General features: G+C 42.3%; 1 pseudogene; it reads left to right on the top strand.

The window, feature by feature from the left end:
* Window positions 1–2,111: 2,111 nt before the first annotated feature.
* Window positions 2,112–20,354, top strand: LOC149847289 (cell division cycle 20.2, cofactor of APC complex-like; annotated as a pseudogene).
* Window positions 20,355–20,383: the final 29 nt, after the last annotated feature.

Genomic DNA, 20,383 nt, shown 5'->3' with positions numbered 1-20,383 from the left:
TTCATCTAGTAAATTTCAAAATTCAATGATATCGTACCAAAATTTTACAAAACTCTTAAAAATATGTTTTTGATTAAAAGTAATATAATTTATTATTAAATATCTAAAATAGTTTTAAAAATACCAAATTTACCTTTGTTAGCTAGAAATGATTAATTGAGCATTTAAACATCAATAAATGAGATTTAAATGATAAAAATATATTTCTAACTTAAAGATAAAGATGAATTATTTATTTATTAATAATATCCAAAATTTATAGGTTTTATAGGTTATGGGTAGTTTTGGTGTTGAACATGTTGATTTTGGGTTTGGTTCATGAATTGGATTTAGGTTTGGGTAGTCAAGATAATAAGATTGGTGAAGATCCGGTTGGATCGGGAACATACTGATTCGTTCGATCCAGAATGTGTTAAGTGAGATACTGGATCGAGACTTAAGGGGGATAGGTCTAGTTTAACCCTAATCCAAATCCAAAATATGTATGATGGCTTGATTTACGAGAAGATATTTTGATACCAAATTGATGTAAATCGAGAGGGCTTGATTTACAAAAAACTATGTTATGCTGCTCCTACCGAAATTACACTATGAAATCAGGAACAATGAAAATTCAAGAAAAAGAATGCATAAAACTCAAGAAAATAATAATTCTCATTCACCAACCTTGAACACAGAAATCCAAATAACATATATTTAAAAGGAAACACGATAAACCTTACGTCTATTTTGGATCCAAAATGGATTTGTTGTATAATTAAAAATATCCAAAACTAGATATAACTCAAATAAAAACCATAACGTGAAACTAGATCCAAATGGATCTGTTGGACCCGGATGGTATGCTACTCTGCTCTTGCATCACCACCATTTTCAAATATTTCTCTCTCTGGCATGATCAACCACCCCCTCTATTTCTGTGAGAGGGGGCTGATTGACGCCCCCCCCCCCCCCCCCTTCTCATATTTTTATTCTGTTTTTCTCATGCTATACAAACAAGTTAAAAAAAATATTTGAAAAAGTCATCTTGTCAAAACTTTTTATAGGAAAAATTTTCTTTCTTCCAAACGTGCCCTTAGTTGAGAATCCAATATTAAACTATCATTTGAAAAAGATTTCAATTGGTCAGAATGGCAAAGATAAAATCATGAGAGTAGGCAAATATCTTGGCGTGCTCTTTCTCTCTCTCTCAACCAATGTTATTAAAATTGGTTGAGTAGGTGAATCGGTTTCTCAAAAAACTTCTAAATTGAATAGAACGGGTACTTTTTCACCGTTAGATGACACACATCATTTAAAAATAAAAAAGTATTTAAAATATTAAAAAAATTTAACTCACTTAAAATATTAAAAAACTTCAGTTGAAATGATAGGTGAATGGGCGGCCACCTTTGAATCGGCTAAGGACCAATTCATTTGGAATCGGCTAACAACATTGCTCTCAAGTAGGGGTGTATACAGGTCAGGTTTGGTTCATACCCAAAAGAAACCAGACCTGGCCCCGATTTTCGGGTATGGTATCGGTCCAGACTCGGGTCTAATCTGACCCACCACAAGAGAAACCTTACTCGGACCCAATAAGAACTACTTGAACCAGACCCGGGCCATACCCAGTAAAATAATGTTTTCTTAGCATTTTTACATTGAAAATTTGTGGGTCTTAATCGAAACTCGGGTTGGGCCCCAGTCTAGTATAAAATTTCACAAACTATACTTAGGTCCATGTATTAATCGGGTCTTCAGGTCTTAATCGGGTCTTCTTATTTATCACCATACCCAGACCCTATAGAGTTTGGTATGGGTCGGGTCTGGGTAAACTGGATGACACCCCTACTCTCAACTTAATAAAAATTGATGGACTGCAAAAATTCCACCCCTTGGGATTCTCATAGAATTTTTTTAGGAGAAGTGAAAAAGTCAAAAGGCTGTTGATCACATATTCTGTTAATTCTCAAAATAGACACCTTCTATCGCTAGAATCGGTAGAGGCTCACCACCTGTTCAAGGAGGGAGGGTGGTCATCTCTCTATAAATAAGGACACAATGGTGCTTCTATTCCACGCCCTGCTCCTAATTATCTGCCTGTTGCCTTATTCAAGCAGTAGACAGGCATGGCATCTAAGGCCTTCCACTTCCACATCCTCCTTGTTGCCCTACTCCTCATCTTCTCTCAAGTTATTGCAAAAGAACTTGAGATACAAGGTTGGTTTCTTCTGTTGTTTCTTTCATCTCTACATTTTATTGAGTGCATGTATGGTCATATTGTATATAACTAAATTACTGGTTATATTCCATCTCCATTGCACATCTCATTTGATGGCCTCACTGTGACATGCCCCAACTGAGATGTACCGCTCCCAAGTGAGATAGACGATGAGATTGAATATAGTGTAGACCTTAATTGCTCTTAAACTAAGTCCATTTTTCTATGAAATCTTAAAAAAAAAAGCCTATTTTTTATTACCAAGTTATCAAAACTCTCTTACAGCTTAGAAGCTGTGTGTATATATTGGTCTTGTAATCAATATACATCAATTCCTTACACTGCCCACAAGGGCTTCGCTCATCTGGCAGGGGTAACTTGTGAATGTCACCAAGTTGATGGGACGTCACAAGTTCGAAACCCACAGGTGGTGTCCCTTGCCATAAGGTTAAAGCTGGGTGGTGTGTGGGGGGGGGGGGGGCGCGGAGACCAACCAATGTGTTGTCGGTGATGGGGAGGGTTTTTTCCTTTGATTATATATTCAAAAAAAAAATCCTCATGAGTAGTCACAAATATCGCGATTTTATCATGATATTTTCAAGGGCCAAGTTTCGTCATCCTTGCTTTTTTTTTCAACTCTTTCAGACAAGGAGGACGCGGTCGTGAATGCCTTCGATGAGGCCGAAAGCACCCTGCATAACCAAGCCCAGTCTTCTGTTTTGAGTCATGGTAGGCATCTTGGATTGTTTGGGCGTGGAGGGTTTGGAAGAGGCAGCAGTTCATCTACACGTGGTTGCTTCCTCTGTTCACTCTCGCAATATAAACAGTGCTGCGGTTTCAGATGCTGCTCCCAAGAAGAGTTCAACTTGTATGCCAAGGGCCAACCCCTCCCTTAAGCATCCATGTGGTTTTCATGAAGCACATGGGCTTGATGCTTAAATAAACGCATGTTAATTAGCTAAGTGCACCCAGTTGTTTTGATGGGCAAGCTGGGGTGTAAAATGCTAAATTATGTGTGTTTCTTCTTCACTATTATATAATATAAAATCATTGTTTCCATTTTGATTTTTTGTTTCTTCTTTTTGCTTTTTGGTGTGGGCAAGCTGTACACAACACACCTTGAATCGTTTGGCCAACCAATGATTCAGGTGAATCTGTTGACACCGATTCTCATGAGTCATACCCATATCAATATTGGAGCATCAATTTTATGAGATCCAAGAATCTATTGGTGTTCAAGAAAATAAGATTCATAATCCAAATCCTAAACCCCTTAATCATGGAACCCTTAAACCCACTCAAGTCCATATTCAAAGATCCAAAAAAAATTGTCAACCAACATCGCATCTCAAAGACTATAGCTATTACATGGTTGCTCCCAAACTACAATCAACTAACATGAGAGAGAAGGTTCACAGCACAGATCATGAGTTATCCCAAGTCATATATTATGATCATTTTTTAAAACATCGATATTTTCTAAGTATCATTTTTCAACACTCAGAACCCAAAACATTTTCTCATAACATGAAGTTTCAATGTTAGCGTGATGATATGGCTTTAGAGATTAGGGCATTGAAATAGAACTATACTTGGTCGATTATGAATTTACGTGTAGACAAACACCCTATTTGTTGCAAATGGGCGTACAAAATTAAACATCACTATGATAGATCCATTAAGAGGTATAAAGTTCACCTAGTGGCAAAGGGTTACACTCGGATTGAAAGCGTGGATTATAATGAGACATTTTCCCCCATTGTTAAGTTGGTAACCATATAATGTTTGATAGCCATCGCAATAATAAAATTAACATCTATATCAAATAGACATCAACAATGTCTTTTTTCGTGGGGACCTAAATGAAGAGGTGTATATGAACTTACCATCAGGTTTTTCTATTCAAGGGGAGCGTAAAGTTTGCAGGTTTCATAAGTCATTATACGACCTCAAACAATCCTTTAAAAACTGATTTGCAAGTTGTCAACTCATCTACTTCAAGAACGATTCTCACAATCTCAAACTGATTATTAATTTTTTTTAAAAGCTATAAATAAGGCATACAATTGTTCTAGTTTACGTGAATGATATTATCATTGCAAGAAGTGATGTTGCATACATAGAACAACTTAAGTCCCATATCAATCAACAATTTCGATTGAAGGACTTTGGACAACTCAAATATTTCTTTGACATTAAAGTTGCAAGATCCAAAAGTGAAATTTTCATATTCCAACAAAAATATTCAATCGATATTCTACAGGATATGGGATATATTGGGGTAAAACTGTAAAACCCGAGATTTTTATTAGAAAATATTTCAAATTTTTCAATTTGGGCCTAGATCCACATTACGGATCCAGGACCCATAAAGGGGGTAATTAGGATTGATTTATTTGAAATCTTGATTTAAAGGGTAATAATAGATAAATGAAAATTTTTCTGATTTAAAATTTTAATTTAATTCGAGGATCCACAGTGGATCCATTTGGATCCACTTGTGAACCCATTTTGTTTTGGGGCCGGGTTGCGGGTCCCGGGTTCGGACCCGAGCCCCACCCCAACTAACAGCCCTTTTAAAACAGAAAGGGCAACCCGATAAGGGTTGCCCGATAAACCCTAACAGGAAAGGAAAGGGGGGAAGGGGGTGTTACGTAGGGCGTAACCGACCTCCCCCTCCCATCTCGGCGAGGAAGGAGGGGGCCTGGGGTCGATAAAAGGGGAGTGAAGAGAGGGTTATGCCCTCTTCACTCGGGCCCTCTCTTCCCCATCTTTCCCCATCTCTCTCGCTTGCTCGGTGCGCACACGTCGGAGGAAAGGAGGTCGCTGGAAAGCTGCGACAGCCATCAAAAGCCCTCCAACGAGCTCCTTGTCACGGCAGCAGCAAGGAGCAAACCCAGCCGACCGTGTCTTCGCGTCCCCAGCATCCGATCGCCGGAATACTCTTCAAAAGGTACGGTTCTTCTTCGAACCTGGGTGAGGAATCGAACAGGGGTTCGATTCCATACGTTGATTTGGGGGTTTTTCTTGATAAACCCTAAATACCCAAATCAAATTGATTTGGGGGTTTTCTTAATATGCCCTAAATATTGAAATCGGAAAACTGAAATCGTATATGCTTATGAAAACAATAATCATATATGCTTGAAAAAAAAATGTGTTGTTTCATGTTGCAGGCCAATAGTGCATTGGTAGGGGGCGACAGGCCCAGCCGACCCAGTCAGCTGGGTGCTGTGTTAGCAGGGTCCCAGCCGAACCAGTCGGCTGGGTGCTCTACTTCTTTTGGATTCGGGCCATAGCAGACCCAGTCGGCTGGGTGCTGGCCTGTGACTCGTATGATTCAAAAAAAAAAAAATATGTATGCGGTGTACGTTCAATCCATAGGGGCTGAGTTTATTTTTAATTTAGGTTGAAGGCTTAGATTAAGTTGCTGCATAAAAATTTGGGCATCACGAGCTCTTATGCAAGAATTGTTAGAGGTGCATTGTGCATGTTGTTCTATGAACATGATGGAGTTTCAACAGTAGTACATGGTTTATGCATCCTATTGATTAGATCAAAGCGTGTTTTCTGTATTTCACAAGCTTATTCTTTTCCTTATATTGCGTAGTTTAAATAACTGTTCCCTAGTGGTGTCCTGGAACAATTGCTTTTTGGCTATTACATTCATTTTAAAGGCTGAATCTACTATGCAAATGAAGTTGCGTTTGACAGTATGAAGTCGATGTGTTTTAAATAGTTCTCTGTGCTTTTTTAAAACTTAGCAGGATTAACTTCATTGCAATAATTTACTTATTATGGTAGACTGTCCTGAAGAAGTCCAACTTAGGTTGCCTTCTTGGGTTTTGACACCAGTATATCCTGAACCAGATATCCTTTAGTATAACTGGAACTCTGACCGAGAAAAATACCTGTTAGGTGCCCACCTTCCATGAGCTATTCTAGTGCTGAACAGAAAATAAAATCCCTGTTATAAAACTGTATGTGTGTGCGTGGGTTGTTTTGACGCAGAATTGGTGAGGATAAACAGCTTGAATATGTGTTGGTATACAGGCATTAAGCTAACTATGGTGGTTAAAGTTAGCGTTATCCATAATACTGATTTCATTCATGCATAATAGCTGAAAACATTGCTTATGCTTGAGACTGTTTATGTTCATGCAGCATATGTATATAGCTGGTTTGGTTAATCAGATTCATCATTTAAATTATGAGTGAGTCCCTATGAATGTACCTGTAATCATGGATTCTGAAAAATCAAATTTGCTCATGATAGTCGGTTCTTATATGGTTCCCACATGCTTTCCTTTTGGTATAGATCCTCAGCGGTATGCGAACAAAAATTTGATGAAAGCTTATGTTGTGTCAGCATAAACAGTGGATTTGGTTGGACGACCCAATCGGCTGGGATGGTTGACAGGCTCAGTCGATTGGACTGAATTGACTATTTAGTTAGGAGGATAGGGGTCCGGGATTAGTAAGCCCGACCACCTTCCCTAGCATGTGCAGAAATTTACATTTTGCCCGGTGAATATGTAAAATGTTATATTAGCATCTTATTGTACTGTTTGTGCAATCATGAATGTGATCATAGATCGGTTGTTGATATTTTTGTGAGCACGTATGCTTGATGAGAATGTGTAATGTATGTGCATACTGACACACTCAAAAGAGGTGTGCATTGGTGAACACTCATATGTGATGTATGTAACACACACATATTGAAATTTCATATGAATGAATTATGACATGCATATGTTTGAGTTTATTATTTCATATGTGCATATGCTTTTGGCACTTTGGCTTAGTGTTATAAATAAAACACTACTTTTGTTTTGTGATGTGATGCATTGATGGCCTGGTTGGACCATCATCGGCCTGGAGAGCCGTGGGTTTGGTGCTTTCACATAGGTTTTAAATACACCACTTTTACCACATAAGATGATTTGGCACATTACTACACTGTTCTAATGGTTTATATGGGCTGGAGTCCCGAAATGGGTCCCTGCAAGGAAGGATGCGGGGTTTTCACTTTACTTTTGCATATGTGTGGCAAACTTAAAGAAATGGACTTAATTAAAAATATTATAAGAACAGTGAATATACATTCTGGGATATCTCATCTGGAGTATGAGAATCTTAGTTATCCGGTCTTGGGGAGACTGTGAGGATACAAAAACTCCGTGTGCGTTGTTGTCCCTGAACCCGATATTGAGGTTCTTCTCCTGGCCACGGTTTTAGGGAGAGCCCGCCACTTTACCCGGGAGTGGTGTGTTAGTCACAGCTGTGAGTTTATGGCACCAAGGAAGTGGCACTTGTGGGTGTGGGGTGTCCCTTGTGTCCCCGACATTAGATATGGAGGTTTAATGTTCCGATGGATGGTGTTGTTTCCTGATATCGGTCGAGGGCTAAGTTGGTGTCACGGGCCTATTTCCTTCAATGGGCCAGCGCGGCGCGACGGTCCTTCCTTACCGCCGCAAGCCTACTCGTCAGCTCGCTTGCCGGTCGCGGAAGCTTATGATCAGAGTGCAAGAGAGCAAGAGAGAATAGAGGGAGAGAAGTTGCAATCACAAGAAGCAATCACAACGAGGGTGAACAAAAGAAAGCTCAACGCATTTAATTCATTCACAATTTTGCCCGCAGGCTATTACAGTTCAAGTATACGGGCTGCCCCTTCGGGGTATTAATTCACCTGAACCGGGCAGCTTACATCAGACTCAACAAAAGCAAAACAGACTCTAGCGCAACTGTACACTGTAAGTCGCAATGGAACATGCTCCCCCCTTCAAATCATGCGCCGTCCTCGGCGCCATCTGTTTCATGGTAAGCCCTGACTTCAGCCGGGTAGCGGCTGTTCATTCGAAATGCAGGCTCCCACGTTGGTTCCGCTGTTTCCTCCCACTGCACCAAGTATTTCTTCGCTTGTCCCAAGTAGTTGACCTTGTGACGAAGGATCTGACTGAGGTGTTTCTCGGCCCGTTGTGCTGCCGGGGCCCTCTGCATGATGGGAGCGCGTTGCGGCACATTGCATTTTGGGTCTCCATCATCTGGATGGAACTGCTTGAGGTTGCACACGTGGAACACCGGGTGCACCTTGAAGTCTGGGGGCAACTCCAGCTTATATGCCAGCTTGCCCACCTTCTTTGTGATGGTGAAGGGTCCCTCATACTTTCTGAGTAGTCCGCGGTGCCGCCCGCGGAAGATGCCTGTGCGACCAGGATATAACTTCACCAACACTTGGTCCCCAACTTGGAACCCTGCGGGCCGACGGTGTTTGTCCGCCCACTTCTTCATTCTCTTTGCCGCTTTGTGTAAGAATGCCTTCGCCAACTCATTCTGCTCGTGCCAGTCGCGAACAAACTGATAGGCGAAAGATGGCCTTCCTTTTTCTTGTGCGGCAAGAGTGTGCGGGGTCAGTGGCTGCTGCCCCGTGGCTATCTCAAACGGGCTGTGGCCTGAAGATTCGCTCTTCTGCAGATTATAACAAAACTGTGCCACATCAAGGAGCTTCACCCAATTTTTCTGATTGGCACTAACAAAGTGCCTAAGGTACTGCTCCAGTATCCCGTTGATGCGCTCTGTCTGCCCATCTGTCTGCGGATGGAAGCTTGTTGAAAACAGCAAATCAGAGCCAAGTAACCGAAATACTTCACGCCAGAACTTGCCCGTGAAGCGAGCATCGCGATCGCTCACAATGCTCTTTGGTATGCCCCAGTGCTTCACCACATGCTTTACGAACAACTCTGCAGTCTTCTCTGCAGGGCACTCCTTGGAAGCTGAGATGAAGGTGGCATACTTTGAGAAACGATCCACCACGACTAAAATAGAACTGAGGCCCTCTACCTTTGGCAGACTAACAATGAAGTCCATAGAGATGCTTTCCCAATGACGTTCTGGAATTGGTAGAGGCTCAAGGAGACCGGCAGCCTTCTGGTTTGTCCCCTTATCTTGCTGGCAGATGAGGCATGTCCGCACATACCCCTCAACATCGTCTCTCATCTGCGGCCAATAGTAGCCGCGCTCAAAGAGTGCTAAGGTCCACTCCTGACCAGGATGACCGGCCCATAGTGTATCATGGCACTCCTTGAGTAGCTCTCGGCGAAGGCTTCCCCACCGTGGTACAAAGATGCGTCCCCCTTTTGTTACCAGGAGGCCATCCTGTAGTCAAAATCGTCGAGTCTTCCCTGCCTGCGCCAGAGAAACAAGGTGTTGTGCGGTCGGATCCTGCTGTGTACCCTCGCGGATGCGAATCAGCAATGCACCCTCCAAATGCACTTCAGAAGGCTCTGCGCGCGCAGCAGCTAATTCAGCCCTACGGCTCAAAGCATCCGCCACAACATTGGTTTTTCCAACCTTGTACTCTAAGGCAAAGTCGAACTCAGCCAAAAACATCTGCCATCGAGCTTGCTTGGGCGTCAACTTCTTTTGCGTCTGAAAATAGCTCGTGGCCACATTGTCCGTCTTGACGAGGAACTCGGCACCCAAAAGGTAGTGCCGCCAGGTCCTGAGGCAATACACAATGGCAGTCATCTCACGTTCGTGCACTGTGTACCGCCTCTCTGCATTCTTCAGCTTACGACTCTCATATGCGATCGGATGCCCGTCTTGCATAATAACCCCGCCAATGGCAAAGTCTGAGGCATCAGTGTGGACTTCGAAGGGTCTCGAATGATCAGGCAGTCGCAGCACTGGCTCTCTCACTAAGGCTTTCTTCAAGCCCTCGAAGGCATCTTGGCACGCTCCTGTCCAGAGCCATACCTGATTCTTCTTCAACAAATCTGTGAGGGGCGCAGCAATGAGGGAATAACCTTCGATGAAACGCCGATAATAATTTGTCAAGCCGAGGAATGACCACAATTCTGGCACTTTGCTTGGCGGAACACATTCCTGGATGGCCCTTATCTTCTGCCCATCCATACGCAGCACATCACGCCCCACAACGTGGCCAAGGAAGTTGATCTCCTCCTGCCCGAAGAGACACTTCTCTCGTTTAACACAGAGGTCATTCTCCTTCAGCACCTGAAACACTGTTCGCAAGTGCCCGACATGTTCCTCCATGTTACTGCTGTAGATCACGATATCATCCAGATAGACTACCACAAACTTGTCTAAGTAAGGGTAGAAAATCTGGTTCATTAAAGTTGTGAACGTGGCTGGAGCATTTGTCAACCCGAATGGCATTACTAGAAATTCGTAAGCACCATAGCGGGTGACACAAGTTGTTTTCGGCTCATCACCTTCGGCAATCCTCACCTTCCAGTAACCCGATCGCAGATCTAGCTTGGAAAAGATACGGGCACTGCCTAGCTGATCGAACAAGTCTGCTATCAATGGCAATGGGTACTTGTTCTTCACCGTGACCTTGTTCAAGGCCCGGTAATCCACACATAACTGTTTAGAGCCATCATGTTTCATCTGAAAAAGGACCGGGGCACCAAATGGGGCTTTTGATGGACGAATAATGCCTGCGTCCAACATCTCGTCTAGCTGCCTGCGCAGCTCCTTCAACTCTGCTGGCCCCATACGGTATGGAACCATTGCGGGAGGCTTTGCTCCCGGGGTCAACTCAATCTTGTGGTCGACCTCGCGTCTTGGCGGAAGACGCTTTGGCAATTCCGGAGGCATCACCCCCCGAAACTCCTCCAATAGAGGGGCTAGGGTCGGCGGCACTGCTGCTTCTACCTTCCCTTCATTTGCACGCACTGCAACTAAGAATGTCTGCTCCCCATGCTTGACACCCTTCTTCAGTTGCATTGCTGATAACACTGAAGACTTGCCTTTCTGCGTAAGGCACTGCACTGTGTGGGACAGGTCTGATCCCATGATCGTCAACGTGTTAAACTTTGGCAGCATCATCACATTCTGGCTTCGCAGAAACTCCATACCCAGAATCACCTTGAAATCGTCCAGGGGCACCACAGAGAAGTTGGCTTTGCCGACCCAACTCCCCACTTGAGTAGCCACATCTCTTGCTTCACCAAGAATGGGCTTGGCCTCAGAGTTTACTGTTTTGATAGTCCTCTGCTTTGGCCCTGTTTTCAAGCCCAACCGCTCTGCCTCTTCCCGCAAGACAAAGTTGTGTGTGGCCCCGGAGTCTACCATTGCCGAAGTAGACTTTCCATTCATAATGACTTCTACGTACATAAGTTCCTTACTGACCTGCATGTTCTTAGCTGCGCAACTTCTAGCTGCGTTAATCGATCGCATGGCGCCCATCCTCGGTTGCATGGTCTCAGTGTCACTGCCTTCAGTATCGCTGCATTCTTCCTGTGCAGCATTGGCTTGCCCGTCGTCCTTTACAAGGCGCTTTGGGCATTGCCGGGCGATATGTCTATCACCACAGAACCAATATGTCACAACTGCACCCTTGTTGCTATTGTTATGCTTTGTGTAGTTCTGTTTCTTTTCGGATTGATGGCGTGTCGACGCCTCACCTTTATCGTTGCGCTGCTCATCCTTCTTGCCTCCGTGGTCAGGCTTCTTCCCAACTTTGGTTGATGGGGTGAAAGGTTTGCGCTGAGTATCAACTAACGTATGCATCTTCCAAAATACGGGGGTTGCTCCTTTCCACTTCGGACTGTGCCCATGGTTGAAGTCCCACAATAAACCAGTTGAGCATGTCGTCTTCTGGCATGTTAGGTATCTCCAGCATAAGCTTCTGGAACGTTCGGACATAGTCCTGCAACGAACCAGTATGTTTGAGTTCACGAACCATTCGGTAAGCCTGTCTCTGCGCATTTCTTGGCATGAAGTAGTTGTGCAACTCTACTTTGAAGTCGTCAAAGGTGTCTATCACACATTGACCCCTCTCCATGTCATTGCGCTTCCGCCTCCACCAAGCGATAGCATCACCATCAAGTAAGGCCGGTGCAGCCTTGATCCTCAGATCTTCAAGGGTCACATTTTGGATATCCAAGTAGTCTTCTACGTGGAACAAGAAGTTCTCAATGGCCTTGCTGTCGCGAGAACCATTGAATTTTGCGGGTCTAGGTACATCAATCCTTGATGGTCTCTCACCATTTCCGCCATTCAGGGTCACCGTTCGCTGCAATGTACGGTTCCTCAACTCAAGATCGGTCACTGTAGTCGTCAATGAAGTGACCTGCCCCATTAGTAAGTTCACCTGCTCTTGCAGGCTCGCCACCAGATCATTCAATCCATTGAATGATTCACATGCGCGTGAAATCGCTTTATCATGCGAAGTCACATCTTTCACCAACTTGTTAACAGTTGCAGCCAACTCTTCTTGGCCCCGAGGTGAACCCATCTCCTCAGCTTCGGCAACTGCCTTGCCTCTGGTGTTGCGCAAGTGTTGATAAGGCGCCACGATGTCTTACTCACAAATCGCAGCCTGTCGGCGTGTCTGTCGACACCGACTCCGGAGTCCCTTCCCCAGCACGAGAATGGGCTCTGGTACCACTTGTCACGGGCCTATTTCCTTCAATGGGCCAGCGCGGCGCGACGGTCCTTCCTTACCGCCGCAAGCCTACTCGTCAGCTCGCTTGCCGGTCGCGGAAGCTTATGATCAGAGTGCAAGAGAGCAAGAGAGAATAGAGGGAGAGAAGTTGCAATCACAAGAAGCAATCACAACGAGGGTGAACAAAAGAAAGCTCAACGCATTTAATTCATTCACAATTTTGCCCGCAGGCTATTACAGTTCAAGTATACGGGCTGCCCCTTCGGGGTATTAATTCACCTGAACCGGGCAGCTTACATCAGACTCAACAAAAGCAAAACAGACTCTAGCGCAACTGTACACTGTAAGTCGCAAGGGAACAGTTGGAACCCAGTAATAAAATATAAATTGTGTGTTAAGCTACCCTGGGAACCTACTTGACCTCGGGGTTTGTACCCGTTTGGTGTATCCGCGGGCCACGGTAATTAAAAAGATGAACTTAAAGATGTGTGCATTTAATAGGGCATGCATATGGAAAGATTGAACATAAATGAAAGATAACAGAAGAAATCATGCATTGCACATCATCATGCATTTTTCTGTTATGCATTAGATCATGCATGTTTAAATCATTCTTGATATCATGACATCATTTGGTGGTAGCATACGCTTTACTTTGTGAAATCATGCTGAAAGGTTGGTTATTTAGTTGTTGATATATGACATTGTTTACTGTTATTGATTGGTGAGTAAATGAAATCATTGGTAGTTATAGATATTTAAATGTTGCAAATTTTATATCTGCACTCACTCCAATCACTGCATAAAATCTTATCCATGTTCTTTCTCTCACCTGGTTTCTTTATAAGTAGCTGTGCTCAGAATTTCGGTTCTGACACCCTACTTTGTTGGTTTTTCACAGGAAATGGTGAACAGGGAAGTTGGACATGCATCTGGGGATGGATGAGTTATACTTGGGTTTGTCGGCTTCAGTAGAGGACTTAGTGGCTCTATCTTTTGTCTTTTAGTTCTTTTAATTTCTGAAATTGTTACTTTACTTTCAGTTGAAGAAAACCTTGTCTTTGAAATTTGCTTACTCATTAATAAAAGAGTTTTAGTTGGTTGATATGGATGATAATTGCAACTTCGTTTGTGGTGGATGGGCTATCCAATGGAAAGTGGAACTGTGAGGACCCCAGATCTCTGGGAAGGTTTTCGCAACTCTTAGAAGAAAAAAAAATTATTCCGCATTTTTAAAAGGGTCTGGATTGGGGTCGTTACAAAAACCAAGTCAATTTTTCATGAAACCATATATCAAACTTAATAATGAAGATGGAAATTTGTTCGAAGATCCCAGGTCGTATAGGCGCTTAGTGAGTCGGTTGTTATACCTGACTATAACCTGACCTGATATTGTATTTGTGGTCAACATTTTAAGACAGTTCAGTAGCAAGCCGTGATAGCCTCATATGGATGTTGCCATGAAGGTCTTTCGATATATCAAAAGTTCTCTAGAACAAGGGATTCTGATGTCATCCACCAGTAAGATTCAAGTCGTTGGTTACTGTGATTCAGATTGGGCCTCTTGCTCAATGACTCGTAGATCCACATTCGGTTATTGTGTCATAATTGGGGACAACCTTATTTCTTGGAAAACCAAAAAAAATCTATGGTGTCACGATCATCGATCGAAGCCGAATATCGATTCACGGCTCTAGCATGTTGTGAACTCACATAGATCAAATATATGTTGTTAGACTTTAAAATTGATCATTCCCAACCCATGACATTGCATTGTGACAACCAAGCAGCATTTCATATTGTCGCCAATCCAGTATATCATGAGCATACCAAACATATCGAGATTGATTGTTACCTCGTGCAGTAGAAGATTCAAAGCAGACTCATTTAAACACAATTTGTTCCCACGCATTCACAATATGCAGATTTTTTTACAAAGGCGCTTGGCACTGATCATTTCTCTTGTCTCAAAACCAAGTTGGGCGTACTCAACCCTCACGCTCCAATTTTGAGGGAGAGTAAAAGAAAGAAAATGTTGGTTAACATGTATATTTACCATGTGTTATCTTATCGTACCATTCTTGTTGTATTCGGTTACTAAAATCAAGAAAAAAATGATCAGCTGATATCAAGGACTAAAATCAAGGAAAAGAGGATCACACAATCAAGGAAAATGGTTGGCTGATATCACATGGTTACTCAAATCAAGGAAAGGAGGATTGGTTGGAATCAAGAAAAATTAACTAAAATCAAGGAAAATGGTTTTTCTTTTCAAGATAATTTGTAACAAGATATATGTATTGTTTTCTACTTTTTTTGATCAAGTGAGAATAAAATATTCAATCTCCCATATTCTTGACCCAACCTTTCTTTCACTTCAAGTCAATCCTAATACTTGATCTGATTTGATTGCCGCACTAAACATATGCAGGTGTGGTTGAAGTTTGCTTTCCAAGTTCGTTTATTGTTGAGTGATTTTTCTGTGTTGGACATGAGAAGTCCACTCTGTAATAGAAATTTGCCTAAGAATTTGAAAAATACAAATCGCTATATTGGCCTACCGATGCTCTGATTTTCACATTGAACACATGGAGCTTACTTTGATATCTTTACTGAACTCTTGGGTTGTTTTATTATTTTATTTATTGCAAATTTAACAGTCTCAAGGATTCCCATTGTGGGTAAGCAGGTTCAATGTTAGTTTGTTGCTCTTCTTATTAGTGGGTACATTTAACAGTTTCTGCAATCCCTATGTAATGAAAGCTTCATGAATGTTCAAAAGTTATGATGCCCATGACAGTTTCTGCAATTTTGTGCCAAAAAGCTACATGGTGAAAGTATGTTGTTGAACTTCATATATCCTTACTTTCTCAAGGAAATAAAAGGTTTCAGTTGTTTGTCTTGTACATTGTTTTATGGCATTGTGGTTATTTTGCTTCAATTTGCCTTATCTTTGAATTGCTTCTTATTCATGGCTGCGTGTCAATGGGTTTGCGTTTATGCAATTAAAAATGGATATAGTTCTTCCCTCTATTGACTTGAATATATCATACTTGATCGTATTTGATTTTTTATTGTTATAAGCTAGGAGGAAAATTTTTTCCTGCACAAACAAACAAGCAAAAAATTTCTGTTTCGTTTCCAGCCCATTTTTCTCGTACTACACAAACAAGCGAAAAACTTTCTTTTGAAAAACTTCTCATATAAAAAACTTTAGTAAGCAAAACTTGGTTTTCCTATGAAAGTTTTTATCACTTCCAAACATGCCCTTAATGGCTGTCATGTGAGAAAACCAACGGCATCCTATTCATTTTCTTCTTGGATTTTTGTGTTGAATCAGTTCGGTACTAAGGACGGATCTTGGCCTGAGTATAGAACACCATTGATTAGGGTTGTCAATGGGTCAGGACAAGGCACAAGTCCCCATGCATTTTCGTGGGCCCATAACCTCATGTTGGAAGACATGATTTTCTTTTAGCCAAGAAAGAAGCTCGTATTTCATTGGGAGCCCCTACTTTTCTGCAAAAACAAAGTCCGATGGGGGTGGGTCGGACTTCATTTCCATGGAAAGAACCTCCACATATGATGATGCACGGAGGCTCTTTCTTTGGCATACAAATGTACCTTTAATCGCTGCCATGTGAGAAACTGCATCCTAATTTTCTTCTCCACTAACTTTTCTCCTTGGATTTTTTCTGTTGAATAGGTTTCGTTCTAAGAACGGATCTTTAGGGTATGTTTGATGGCTTGTTCAGGATTGGACGAAATGAACAAAAAAATGAAACAGAACATTGATTTGGTTTGCTCCGTAACAACTATTTCAAGTCCAATGTTTGTTTGGACCGTACTCAAATGTTATGTTCTAAATGTTCGTTGTTTGATGATGATGTGACAAGAACTTGAACAATAATGGGTCGAATTACTTTGTTTTGGATCATATGACCTGATTCATCCACCATTTTACATGTTTTAACAAATTTATTATGGTTTTCCTTTGGTTCTGAAAACCCCCGCTCAATCAATGGAAAGAGAGATGCATTGCCGGGAAACCATACCTTCATGTGGCTTTCCTTTGGTTTCGAAAACCCTTGCTCAATCAGTGGAGAGAGAGACGCATCCAAGGTTGTTAAATGCGATGAGGCGAAGCGAGGCGTTGAGCCTGCGCTTCGCCTCTGAGGCGTACGCCTCAGGTACTGAGGCGTACGCCTCTCACAACTGGTATGAAAGTGAAGCGGTGGGAGGGGAGGCAGGGAGCGGTGGTGGAGCAGCTGGCCGGCACCTGGCGGTGGATCCACCGGCACTTGGGGTTAGCACAGCCGACAAATCGAGCGGAGGAGGAAGACTTGGGGATGAAGGAAGGCTTCAGTAGGTGGATCCACCGGCAATTTGCGCATCACAGCACGCCTCAGTACCTTGAGCGTGCGCCTCGCCTCTGAGGCGTACGCTTCAGGTACTGAGGCGTACGCCTCTCACAACACTGGACGCATCAACGATGCACCCATCAATATTTTTTTTCATCCCCTTCGTTCCTGTTTATTTTGTAACAAGGAGGGGGTGGATCGAAAATTACACTGCTTAATGAACACAGCGGACGTGTGAAATGTCATCCAACGTGTTCAATGTTTGTTAACTATCGGGTTCTTGACGTCTTTTTCATCACATGCGACGCACGGAACGAGCCATCAAACATACTCTTAGGGACTATGGAACACCATTGATTAGGGCTGTCAATGGGTCTGGTCAAGTCCGGGTTAGGGTTGACTTAGACCCGTTCATATAACTAATAATTGGGTCAAATTTTGTTAGGTCACTAAAATAGAATACCAAATCCGGACTCAAGTAATTTTAAATTATTTTTTATTAAAAGTATATAATAGTCAAAACGGGTTGAGTACCTGGCAAAAATCATGACCCAAACCCGGTACGAATATTGCTCGAGTCGGATTCAGGTCGATCCGAATATTAATCTCTTTAGCGTGTGGCAACTGACAAGAAAACCAAAAATGGCGCGGGAGGGAACGCGACCCGAGACCCGCGAGGAAACGCGCCTGTCTATCTTTTGATTAAAAAAATGAAAGAAAAGAAGGGGCACAGCATGTCTATCTCGCCAACGGCCACTTTCTTAAAATCAAGATCAACCGCCTCTCTCTCTCTCTTCATCTCTATAAATTTAAACGCTCTCAACACGGATCGAGAGGATCTCTCTCTCTCTCTCTGAGCACAATCTCTGCGCTTTAAGGAAGAATAGCCTTTCTCTCCAGCACTCTTTTTTCTGTTTTCCTTCCATTGGTTGCAGGAAATCGATCGATCCCAACACACCCCAACGTAAGAATCTCCTCTGCTTCGTGTGCTTTTTCGGAGCCTTTCTTTCTTTTTCCGAATTCCTTTTCTTCTTTTTTCCTGTGATGAATGATGGGTTTTTGCCCATTGTTCAATTTTCTTGAGGATTTTTTTGTTGGGTTTCTCTGTTATTTGGTAGTTGATTGTTCACTTCTGTTTTTTCTGCTTCCTTTTTGTATCTTTTCACCGTTTTTTTGCGGTTTTGATGGTTTTTTGTTTTCTTCTTCTTAAGGAGTTCGTCTCAGTATGTCTGCTTCGCACCCACCACGGCCCTCTATGCCTCTCAGAAGCATTCCTCAGGTACCTTTTTCTCCTTTCCCTTGTGTTTTTTTCTGTGATTTTGCTTTTTACTGATTGTTCCTTCTTTCCGGTTGCTGTGATGAATCAGTATGCCGAAAGGGTTCTTCTTGCCCCTGAGATTGAGGATGACTACTATCTGAATTTGCTCGACTAGAGCAGTACCATCATTGTTGCCATCGCTCCTGGGTGCAGCGTCCAACTCTGGGATGAAACCGATGAATCTTTTCGTTTGCATGCGACCATAGAAGAGGAGGACGGCCCTGTTATGAGTGTCGGTTGGGCATTAGATGGTAGGTATATCGCCATTGGATTGAACAATTCGAATGTTCAGCTCTGGGATGTCGATACCAACAAGCAGGTACTCTCCAGCCTCCAGATCACCTCCTTTTTTGGCACTGGTGTTTTCATAGATTATGATAAATCGGAACATTTGGTTTACTGCATTCACAACATCTAGTGAAGGTGAGATATTGCAACATTCCTGCAATACTCCAATATTCAGTAGGATCATTATATAACTCTTAGTCATTGACACTTAACTGTTGATGTACAGGAATGAGGCTTAAAATGGGATAGACAATCTTTCCTTTTATCAACTTCAACTCCCAAGAAGGATTTCAACCGGCCAAGATCCTTAGTCTTAAAATGTTTTGTTCAGTACTTTACTTTCTGAATATGTTTATTTGAGCTTCCTATAATAATGATGGCATCCACATATATAACCAAACAATCATGTATCCTTTACCTTTGTTAGTGAACAAAGGATCGATTGAAGATATGTAAAAACCATGTCTTTGTATTTTCAGAGAAAAACTCTTGAATCATGACCAAGAGGCTTGTTTTAGCTCATATATTGCCTTCTTAAGCTTGCACACATGCTTGATTGGATCACTTTCACTGTGTTCTCGTGGCTGCTCTATGTAGACTAATGCTTTCAAGTCACCATGTAAGAATGCATTTTTAACATCAAGTTGGTTTAGAGCCCAACCATGATCCACTGCTAGGGATAAGATGATACATTTCTTGAGTAAAGTCTTTTGCAACAAGTCAGGCCTTATACTTAGACTTTGGTGATCTTTTGGAGAAACGCATGCCAAATCAATGATGTGATAATCACACAATCTACGTGATGTGTTTCTTGTCTCCATGTTCTTTATTGTATGCTTCAGAGGCTTAAAATTCATCTTTGGTGTTTCAATGTGTTGCGTTTCTTAACGACCATTCTTGTGTTTTGCTTCTTGGTATTCTCAACTTGCCTGTATTTTGGTAGCTTCAAGTCATACTTTCTTCTGCTGTTGGATTTGTCAGATATAGTTTGTGTTTTAATATACTGAATCCCTTTCATTGTTTCTGTAGTTAAGTATTCTCAGAGGCGGTCATCAATCAAGAGTTGGCTCCCTTGCTTGGAATTCCCATAATTCTCACTACCGGTGGGAGGGATGATCTTGTAATCAACAATGATGCAAGGATTCAGTCTCACGTAGTTGAAATATACAGAGGGCACTAAAAGGAGGTCTGCGGATTAAAATGGTCAAGCTCAGGCCAACAGTTTGTTAGCGGAGGAAATGGTGACATTATTCATGTGTGGGATCCGGTGATGACATCCAATACGAGGGCTGCTTCTCGGTGCCTTCATAGACTCCATGGCCATGTTGTTGCAGTTAAGGCCTTGGCTCGGTGTCCATTCCAGAGCAATTTGCTCGCATCAGGCGGCGGTGGTGCAGATGGTCGTATTAAGTTTTGGGATACATGTAGTGGATGTTGCTTGAAGTCCATTGGCACTGGTTCCCAAGTTTCTTATCTTTTGTGGAGTATGAGTGATACAGAAATCTTAAGTTCCCATGGGTTGCCTCATAAAAAATTGATACTGTGGAAATATCCGTCCATGGTTGAGATGGCAGAACTAGCAGGTCATGCTTCTAGGGTTTTATCCATGGCCCAGGTCTATATGAAAAACAGAACTACAATAAGTTGATTTCTCATCACATACAATACCAAAACATTACATTGCTTCTTATTTGATTTTCTTTTTCTTCGGGGGCACATAGATGTACTGTTGCGTCTGTATCGGGGGATGAAACATTGAGATTTTAGAAAGTTTTCAATACTCAAGCACATAGCAA

Source organism: Nuphar pumila, chromosome 2 (genome assembly GCF_984573655.1).
Source record: "Nuphar pumila chromosome 2, dmNupPumi1.hap1.1, whole genome shotgun sequence".
Lineage (NCBI taxonomy): Eukaryota > Viridiplantae > Streptophyta > Magnoliopsida > Nymphaeales > Nymphaeaceae > Nuphar > Nuphar pumila.
This window is presented reverse-complemented; position numbering and strand designations above follow the sequence as displayed.